Source organism: Echinops telfairi, unplaced genomic scaffold (assembly GCF_000313985.2).
Source record: "Echinops telfairi isolate 266 unplaced genomic scaffold, ASM31398v2 ScPeMD7_9;HRSCAF=40, whole genome shotgun sequence".
Taxonomy (NCBI): Eukaryota; Metazoa; Chordata; class Mammalia; order Afrosoricida; family Tenrecidae; genus Echinops; species Echinops telfairi.
The window spans coordinates 6,276,188-6,287,483 of record NW_022103906.1 but is presented as its reverse complement, the minus strand read 5'-3'; positions in this window follow the sequence as shown (position 1 = coordinate 6,287,483).

Genomic DNA, 11,296 nt, shown 5'->3' with positions numbered 1-11,296 from the left:
CTGTATTAAAAGGATCTCAGCATTAGGAAGTTTGAGAACCACTGCCTAAGACTATTGGAAAACCATTTTTCTGATGACACCATTTCTCTATCTGTCTCCAGGGTCCACCCATGTGCAGATATGCCCATGTAGGAGTACCGACGTAAAGATTGTTACCTGTGCTGCACCATGCTTCAGGACACCATTTCATTTATTTGTAATTAGAAATAAATATTTCACAATATATAATTACATATTTTTTGTGATTAATCACTATGTTTTATGTTCAATTTGTAATAATGAAAATACATCCTGCATATCAGATATTTACATTACAATTCACAATAGTATCAAAATTACAGTTATGAAGTAGCAATGAAAATAATTTTGTGGTTGGGGGTCACCACAACATGAGGAACTGTTTAAAAGGGTCATAGCATTAGGAAGGTTGAGAACCACTGTGTTAATATAATTTGTAGTGCTGGTCTTGTTTTATGAATTATTTGAAATTTTCCTCAACTGGAAATATCTTTATTTCTCTCTCACATTTGAGGGATACTTTTGATAGATATAAGATTCTTGATTGGTAGTTTTTTGTGTGATAGTTATGTATATTGTGCCAACTAGGCTTCTGTAGGAACATGTGGGTGATGTTTAATTAGATTGCAGCTTGACTGTAGAGTGACCCAGAAAAATGACTTTCTGAGGCCGGCCCCTTCTCTCTTTCTTCCTGGTGATCTGACCGGTGTGCTGCTGCCTGAGCCAGAGCTTTGTCTTAACTGTGACCTGTGCCACCTATGGGACAAACCAATGCACAGATCATGTTGCCTTGTCATGCATCACTAGAGCTTGAGGCTTCATCTAGACCTGTTTGGCCATGCTGCTGCTGGTGTTTGCATACATCACTAGAGCTTGAGATTCCTTCAGGTCCTGCTTTGCTACCCTCCCGAACTACTGGTCTCTGTTAAGCCTCAACTTCTCATCTTCCTACTGTTGCTGCTGCCCCACCATGGCATCTGCTGCCTGTGGCTGACTCTGCTTGTGTTTCCTGCGGGCAGATTCCCCTGTCTGCTTCCTGGACCTGAGACCAGCAGCTGGCATGAATTGAAGGACCTTCAGTATATTAACTGTTCCATAAAAGGGAGTTGAAATAAGCCCTCTGTACTGCTGTGTGGACTAATTAGCTGTTATATTCCATATATATATATTTATATATTATATTCCATATATATATATATTATATATTGTATATAATATATAATCATTATAAGTATCCTGGTTTTGTTATATATTATATTATATAATATATAATCATTATAAGTATCCTGGTTTTGTTTCTCTAGAGAACCCTTGCCTAACATATTTTTTCTTCCAGAATTTGGTATATGTCTTCTTACCTGCATGTTTTTTGCTGAGAAATTTGTGCTTTTCTTTATTATTTTTTCATTGTAGCTGTGATAGTTAGGTTTTATGTGTCATCATGGCACCTGTAAGATGTTGGTGGAGTTTAGCATGTTAATCAGGCACAGCTTCATAACCTCCATTGGCATTGTGACTGAGATAAATGGCTTGCCCTCCCTCTCTCCCTGGTGGTCAAACTAGCACATTGTCTGATTCAACACATGTTCTGTGCTATGGTGGACCACATCACTGTGCTGTTTGCTGCCTTTGGGATGTCTCCAGATGCAGAAACCCCTGCCAGCCACTTTGCATCACTACGCTGTGAAGCTACCTGTGACCTGCTTTGCTAGCTGCACCACTGGCCTCTCCTACACCTCACCTCTTTGTTTTCCTAATGTTGCTTCCTTGCCCTTGGGCTAATGACAACATGAGTTGTAAAGACTTCAGCATTAACTGTCCCATCAAAGTGAGCTGGACCAAGCTCTCTGCACTGTTGTGTGGATTAATTTACTGTTATATTCCTTTTGCTCTATAAACTTATTCTTTTACATATTTTTATACACACACATATACACACATATATATACTTTCGCATATATATAATCATAAATGTCCTGGTCTTGCTTCTCTAGAGAACTCTGCCTAATACAGTAGGTGATTGTTCCTGTTTCCCTAATTGCACTAATGACTCTATCCTTTTCCTTGAAACTGGAGCGTTCTCTACAAGATGTTACAATTTTTTTTCTATTGAAATCTTTCTGGTTTGAAGTCCTCTTTAGCTGCATGAATAGTTTCTCCTCCTTTGTGAAGGTGGGGAAATTATTTTCTCCATGATTTCTTGAAGTGTTTTCTCTGTAGACTTTTTAAAAAATTATTTCTTTTTGCTCCAGATTTTTTCTCTTCATAGTATCCCACTTCATTCTCAGGAATTCTTCAAATTTATTTTTGTTGCTGTCAATTGTTTCTCTTGTTGGTGGTAGTCAGGGTACATGTCTTAGAGTTGAATGATTTGATTTTCCTTTTTGCCCATTTTTATATACATTTTTGGGTACAATTTTTAATTCCCTTTTTTATGAGAATTCCCTATATTACAGACCCAGAGAACATGGCAAAATACATGTTAAAAACGGGAGGTAACAAAATCAAATTATTGGACTTTAAGACATAAATATATTTCACAAAGAAAGGGAGAGCAGAAAGAGATAGTGGGTGGTGAAGGAGAAAGGAGAAAGTACTAATCAGACAAGAATAAAATGATTTATTTATATGTATATGTTTAGAAAAAGAGAGGAGCCCTTGTAGCATAGTGGTTATGCATTGGACTGCTAACAGCAAGGTCACCCATTTAAAACTACCAGCCACTCCTCAGGAGACAGACAAGGCTTTCTACTCCCCAAGCAATGACAGTCTCTGAAACCCACAGGGGAAGTTTACCCTCTTTTACAGGGTTGCCTTCAGTGGGCATCTCCTTGAGGGCTGTCAGTTTGGTTTGGTTTCTTTTAGAAGAAGAATTATAATTTCAAAAGAAACAAGAGAAGGAAGGAAAGAAAGAGAAGAGAAAGAAGGAAAAAGAAAAGGAAGATGGGGGAAAAGCATAAAGAAGCAGAGAAGATAAGTGGGGGAAAGACAAGGCTGTGACTTGGAGGTGGAAGTAGAGTTCTATTGGCATGGCACTGTTGATGCAGTTGGCTAGGGCCCCTCAGGGACATATATAAGGAAAACTTGGGAGGGGCAGAGAAAACTGGAACAAAACAAAAAACCTGTGTGCCTGCATCTGTGGTGGTGGTGCTATCTACCTGTGCTGCCTCTGTTTCAGATGCCCAGGAAACCACTAGAAGTCAGGCCGATGGGAGGAGCTGGTTAGAAGGAGAAAGGAAAACAATAGTGAAAAACCTGGTTTGAATGGTTGTGCTTGCATCTGCAGAGTTGTTGACCTGCTACTTTTGTCCACCTTGGAATCCATAGCAGGGCAGGATTTCATGGGAGTTTGGAATGAGGGGGAGAAAGGAGAAAACATCAAAAAAACTGGTTTGGGTGGATATATCTGGATCCATGGTGGCATTGGCTTGCTGCCTCTGTCTGCCTCTGAGGTGCTCATATTCACGAGGATGTGGGGCTACACAAGATGAGGAACTAAGAGGGAAAGGGGGGAAACAAAATCAAACATCTGTGGTTTGGGTTGGGATTCATAATCCTTTGATAGCATTGGCACGGGCACCAATGCACATGGTGGGGATTGGAGAATGGAGAAGGAAATAAGAAAGTACAATTTTAAAGCAGGGCATACTAGTGGGGGAAGTATTGCTGGGAAGTATTCCAGCACCAAGTTGTAAGGAGGCCTTCACTAAGTTGCTCACATTGTGTGCACATTCAGGACCTCCAAACACTAGAGGGGTGAGCGTTTGGGCGAGGTGGGTTGGAGCAGGCAAGGATCAGTATGTATTCACAGGCACTCCTATGCAAGGAAGTGAAAGAGCACAGAAACGGCTAGGGCTAGTGGTCTGGTGAATGGAGAGTTGGCAGCAGTTAGCATGTGTTGCTGATTCCCAATGTTATGAAACTTCCATGTACGTATTCTTTAAACTTTCCTTGTGGTCCTCATGGAGTACGGGACTTCCCTTCTGGTGGGATTTCTCTGGTAGCTCTTGAGAAGATCTTCCTCTGTTTATTGCCTGGCAGTCATGTTCCCCAGGAGTTTCCTATTTAAAGCTTTGTCTTGGTTTTTATACTTATAGCAGTAGTCACATACAATATTTGTCATTTTATAATCAAAGAACTTCACTCAGTAAGATGTTCCCCAGCTCTATCCATGTCATGATGTGCTTTGAGGTATCTTTCTTCTCCTCCTCCTCCTCCTCCTTCTTCTTCCTTGCAATTCACAGTATTCTATTATGTTTTTATATTTATATATTCAACTGATAGGCATTCAGGCAATTTCTAACTTCTAAATATCACGAGCAGTGCCACTATGAACACAGTAGGGCATATGTTTGTTAAGGTATGACAAACATAATATGAGGTATATATCCAGCAAAGGTATTACTGACTCACATGGAATTTCTATTCCCAGCTGTTTGAGCTGGTCCCATATTCCTTTCCATAAATGTTGTCTTTATTTACAGACCCATTAGCCATATGTTAGGGTTCCAGTCTGCCTGCAATCTCTCCAGTATTTGTTGTTTTTCATTTTTTTGAATTGGGCTATTATTGTTGGTATAAGGTAATATCTGATCCTTATTTTGATTTTTATCCCTTGGATGGCTAATTACTATGACTTTTTTCAAGTTTGTTAGTCATTTAGGTGTCATTTTTGGTGAACTTTCAGTGTACTTCACCCACTTTCTAATTGGATTATTTGTTTGTTTGCTTTTCTTTTTGAGGTATTGCAGGTTTCTAAAGATTTTCCAGATAAGTCCCTTGTCTGTTGTGGTATTGCTAAGGATTTTCCCCCCAAGTGTGTGGGTTGTATTTTTACTCTTTGGATGAAATCTTGGGATGCACATAAGTGCCTTATTTTTAGTAGGTCTCAATTGTTTGTTTTGTCTTGTGCTGTTTGTACTTCCTTCATTATGTGTGATAGAATGCCTATGCCCTGGATTAGGTCTGGAATCTGTCCCTGTTTTCTCATTGATTATTTTTATAGCTCTGGGAAGGAGTACTTTTAAACCTATGTTGGGATAATGATTTCACAAGCAAAACAAAATTCTAAACTTTTTGTGTGTGTTAAAGTGGAAATATGTTCATGAAAGAACATTTCTTTTATTTTTCAAATCACAAAAATCCTTTAAGTGTTTTGTTTTGCTGTATCTTATGTGTGAAAGGGACTTCATATAGGGTTCGGGACTCATTAGACATTAATATAAAAAATACAATGGAAACGTGTGGCATACTAAAAATTGTGCTGCACTTAGAAGACAGAGAATCTAATTCTTACTTTGTATTTATGAAAAACTTCTGCATGACTTTCCACATCTCATTTTATCCCCTGGCCTCAGAAACATCACTTACTAGTGTTTTGAGGGTAGATAGTAATATCTCCAAGCTCTCGAAACCTGTGGTTTTATCATTGTAGTTATGAAAAACTATGGCCTGTTAAAGATATTAAGCTCAGATATATAGTAAATTTATATCTGAGTATACATACCACAGTATATAATATGACAGTTAATCTCTTAGTCTTTCTGTTTCCTAATATAGCGATTATTAAAATGTGTTTGATTTTACTATTAATGGTCTAAGTGCTATGGATTATGGTCTATTAATGACTTAAATACTTTTAAAATTATAGCCCAACTTTATGTATATAGGAGCCTGGTTGCACACATCGAAAGCACCAGGCACTCAGTGGGAGAAAGAAGAGGTTTTCTGCTTCTATAAAATGTTGCATTCTTGAACTCACAGGGGGGTTCTACCCTATAGGACTAAACAAGATAGCAGTTCATTTGAGTTTTAGAAAAGTATATGTATAAATGTCTATCAGTCTCACTCTTATCCTTGGTTTCCAAATACATACAAGTAAATGATGTGTATATTACAAACATCAATGAGTAAAGAAATATTATAATCTCAATTTACTACATATATTAATATAACCCCACATAATGCCTTTTATCTATCATTTCTCTGTTTCCTACAGGTCTAGAAATATTTCAAATCCCCACAAACAAATGACCACCACCAACAAAAAAACAAATACTTTGCCTTAGAGTTGATTTGATCATAGAAACCCTATAAGGTACAGTAGAACTGCCTGCTAGTAGGTTTCCAAGACTATACAACTTGGGAGCCAATTGCCCCATCTTTCTACCACATTGCAGTTATTGGTTCAGAATCACCAACTTTTCAGTTAATAAATGAGTGTTTGATTATTCTGCCATCAGGGGTCATTTCAAATCCAAGAATATAATATTTGGCTTATTTTAGTCTCAAAATTCTTTGTTGCTTGGTAGGTGCTATCAAGTCAGTTCTAACCCATAGTAACGCTATGTAATACAGAATGAAATATTGACAAGTCCTGCACGATCCTCACAACTATTCTTCTGCTTCAGCCCATTGTTGCAGAAACTATGTCAATCCATCTCGTCAATGCTGTTCCTCTCTTTTCCTGTCTCTCTACTTTACCAAACTTGATGTCCTTCTCCAGGGAATGGTTTCTCCTGACATGCCCAAGTAAATAAGATGAAGTCTCACCATCTTCCTTGCCGCAGAGGTACTTTCTAGCTGTGCTTCTTTCAAAACAGAGTTACTTGTTCTTTTGGTAATCCATGATGCTGTCGATGTTTTTCTGACACACCATAGTTCAAATGCATCCACTCTTCTCTGGTCTTCGTTATTCAATGTCCAATATTCACATAAATAGGGGGTGATTGAAAATACCATGGCTTTTAGCAGCACATCTTAGTCCTCAAAGTAACATCCTTGCTTTTTCATTCTTTAGAGAGGTATTGTGCTACAGATTTACCCTATGCAATGTGTCATTTGATCTCTTGACTACTGCTTCCGTGGAAATGTATTGTGGATACAAGCAAGACAAAATCCTGATTAACTTCAGCTTTTCAACATTTATCATGATGTTATTTATTGGTCCAGTTGTGAAGATTTTGGTCTTCTTTATATTAAATTTTATTCCTTACTGAAGCCTGCCATCCTTGATCTTCTTCAGCAAGTGCTTCAAGACCATCTCATGTTCAGCAAGCAATGTCTCATCTGCATATCCAAGATTTAATAAGCCTTTCTCTAACCCTGATGCTGTATTACTTTTCACATCATCCAGCTGCTCTGATTATTTGCGCATCATACAGAGTGAATAAGTATGTAAGATGATACAACCTTTTAGGATTTTTTTGTGCCAACATGGCACCTGTAAGAAGATATAGGTGGGTTTAGTCTATCAGGTCACAGCTTGATGACCTCATTTGGAGGTGCCATTTAGATAAATGACTCTCAAGCCAGGCCACTCTCTGCTTCATCTTTCTGCTGGTGAGCCATTTGGAGACATGCAGGAGATCTGCAGAAGTCTGGGAGAAGCATCCACAACCATTGGATCCACAAGACTTTACACCCACCCACCAGTGATCTTGATGCATAATTGCTTGTGGCTGCGTGAGTTTGAAGAGGGATTTATGGACTAATATTGGACTTACAGACTCATATCGGACTTATGGACTTGATTTGGACTGGGCTGGGATGTTTTCTTGATGTCCAATTACTCTTTGACATAAAGCTCTTTTTCACACATATACGAGTGTCACTGGATTTGCTTCTCTAGTCAGCCCAGTCTTACACACAGCCCTAATTCTTATCCTTTCTGATTTAAAATAGGCAGTATTCCCCTGTGCTGTTTGTGCAATTGCCTTTTAATACAGATTCTGCATTAGCACAATGAAGTAATTCCCATTGTTCTCAATGCTATCCATAATTTACTATGGTTCATACATACAAATGCCTTGGCATAGTGAATTAAACACAAGGAAACACATTTCTGGTATTATCTGTTTTCTGCCAAGATACATCTGATGCCAACAATGATGTCTATTGCTCTATGACCTCTTCTAAATCCAGCCTGAACCTCTGGCAGCTCCCTGTCAATGTACTGCAAGTGTTGTTGGATGATCCTCAGCAAAATTTTACTTGCATGGGACAGCAATTATATTGTTCTAAAATTTGAACACACTATTGGGTCACCACTCTTTGGAATGGGTATCTATAGGGATCTTTTCTAGTCATTTGGCCAAGTAGTTAACTTCCAAATTTCTTGGCATAGTTGAGTGTTTCCATTACTTCATTAGTTTGTTTCAATCTTTTCTATTAGTAGAGAATTAGTGAATATAGATCTCATCCTCCAAAATTTAGAATCATTGCTCAAAGAGTTTGTAAAGCAAGATTCTATACATTTTCTTAATATAATATCTTGTCTGGTTTTCCTTCATTTACATACTGTATCATAAATATTTTCTCTTTTGAAAAACAGGAATAATGAAAACTAAAGCACACCTTAGAATGTGGCAAAATTTTGGTGAATTGTATTTTATAAGTGCTTTAATGGGCTTTAATATTTAACAAGTCTTGTTAAATTCTAGCTTTCATTTTTGTTATCAATATTTATTAATATTATTACTTTTCCAAATAAATGAACACAATTACTCATTATTGTGGTTTTACTTTCTTCATACAGTAACAAATGCTACTAAGATTCCAGTTCTCGTCCTTTGTCCTGTACTAATTTCCTTATAATTGACCACGTAAAATGTGTTGTAAAGTTTTTATGGAAAACAAGTACCCATTTTATATTTCCATCTCTTATTTGTCTTTGAGTAATGTCATTCTCCTTGTTTTTGAATTTTCAAATCAGAATCTTATTATACTATAGTAGACAAGATATTGAATACTTTAAATATCAGTTTCATATCACTTTAATGGATACAATGAAATATATATAATAATATTTTCATTAAAAAATAAGCTAATGCATGTGCTGAGCATCATGCATGGCATATCAGATAGAAATGCTGAAGATACTGGGAACTAATCCAGAAGAACATCAACTCAGACTCAGTAAACCACTATACTAAAATAAATGGGATCTTACAGATCTCTGACTACTACCTCTGTTGACCGAGAAGGGAATTTTTCATTTCATAAGATACAAATGAAATGCCACTAAAATTAGTATTCTTTCATTAATATTATGAAGATAAAAATTATTTTCTAACAACTAAAAGAAAAAAAGTAACTTGCATATATCACACATTTATTTTCACCAAGAACTAAGTTATGTATTTTTGTACTTCTGTAGTTATGTGCAAGTTGACTGCCATCAGTCATCTTGTATGTTTTTAAAATGAAGGCAAATCTATTGGTTTTATAGTCTTATATCCTTAAAAGCAGAATTTCAGACACGTATAAAGTATAAGGGAAATGGATATTATATATTCCTACATATAATTAAAACAGTTAAGTTGGGGAAAACCAAACAAAAAACGACACACAAAAAAGGTTCACAAGAAGTTGCAGTAACTGGTATAGTTATACATGACTCATTGGGGGAAAGCTGATACTGTTATTTAGAAAAACTATTTTATCAGTTTCTTACAAACATCATTTATCAAGTTCCCAGCCTCATACAGCTAGATATTTATTCAAGATGAGTGTAAACGTATTTCTATACACAAAACAATAACTTCTACCTGAATGCTTAGTGCATTTTTACTTCAATAGCCAAAAAAATCCCCTAAAAGTAGAAGCAATCAAAATGTACAAAACTGTCTTAATATAAAAACAGATTCGAGTTTTAATATATTTATTAAAAAATCAGCAGGCAGAATAACATTTGAACATAGATCCCTATGCCTAGCACCCAACAAGTAAACATCAGTCAAATGAACAAAATCTTACACAAATAGAAAAATAGTTGTGAAGATGAAGATCCCAAAATGTGAATTTCTCCTCTGGTGAAGGGGAACAGCGGAAACGAACTCAGCAAACTTCTGAGAGTATCTGGGGAGGAAATCTGAGAAATATGGTTGGTTTTTAAACTTCATATCAAAATCTCTCTGGGGGAAGATGAACTGAGGGACTTTAGACCCATAGGTTTTCAACGTCTTGAAATTTAAACTCCAATGGACATAGACTAACAATATCTTTGGGTGTCTCTGGGTTAGTTAATCATGCTCAGAGATAGTTAGTATCAGGGTAATCCTGAAATGTAATCATTTAGCTATTCGGGGGAGAAAAAGACTTATTTTTATTTATTTTTGGATATAAAAAATATCTATTCCATTAGGGAAACACTTTTCTATAGATAAGGTTGTCGTGTTAAAAATTAATAATTATGGGAAACTGAAAGCAAATCTTTTATTGTTAAATTATATCAATTACCAGAGGTAAAGATGCAGAAATGTCATAGAACTTCAAGCAGAATTTTATGATGTGTCATCATTAGCTTCTTCCAACAATGGAGTCTCTAAAATAACCCTGATCTTTGTCAGCAAATGACACCATCTAGATGAAATGGATTAGATATCTTCTGGTAAATCCTCCCCAAAGCTTAATGATTAAATAACACAAATCTATTTTCAACTCTTTTTAAGGATAAAAGTGAATAAAACTCTCCTCACTTATTCTGTGAGATCAGCATTACTCAAATTCCAAAGTCAGATAAAAACACCACAAGAAAATACTGTACAGCAAAACAACAATAAACCCAGAATAATCTCTCTTATAAGTGAGAACATTTTCCAGAAAATACTAGTACACTAAAAGGATTATGTACTATAACCAAGTGGTTTTAACTCCAGAAGTGCAAGAGTGGTTCAACATTAGGGAATCAATCTATGTAGCACATCACATAGGAGGGGGAGGAGACATGGAGGGAAGTGGGGGAGAAGAGATAGGCATTGATTATTTAAATTGATCCAGTTAAGATATTTCAGAAAACCCAACAATTTCATGATCAAATACTCTACAAACTAGGAATCGGAGGAAATGTTTGAATATGACTGAAAGCATTTTTGATAAACAGATGGAAATCATTATACTCAATGATAAAGTGTCTAAAGCTATCCCCTTAAGATCAGGAATAATATAAGGATGTCTACTTTCACAAAGTATTCATTATAGCTATTGGAAGGTATTCAACATTCTACTGAAAATACTATCTGGAACAATTAGGAAAGAAAAAAGAGAAAGATAAAGGAGACAGAGTGAGACAGACAGAGATCAAAACTGGAAAGGAAAACGTACAATTATAAGTTTTTGGTTTTTTTTTTTGTTTTATTGTTGGGGGGGGGCGCAGATGACATGATCTTTTACTACATAAAGGATCCCCATCTAAAACTAATTTAAAAAATTCAACAATGTTCCTAAGCACTAGATCAATACAACATATACACGTTTCTTTTTTTTTTTTTTAATTAAT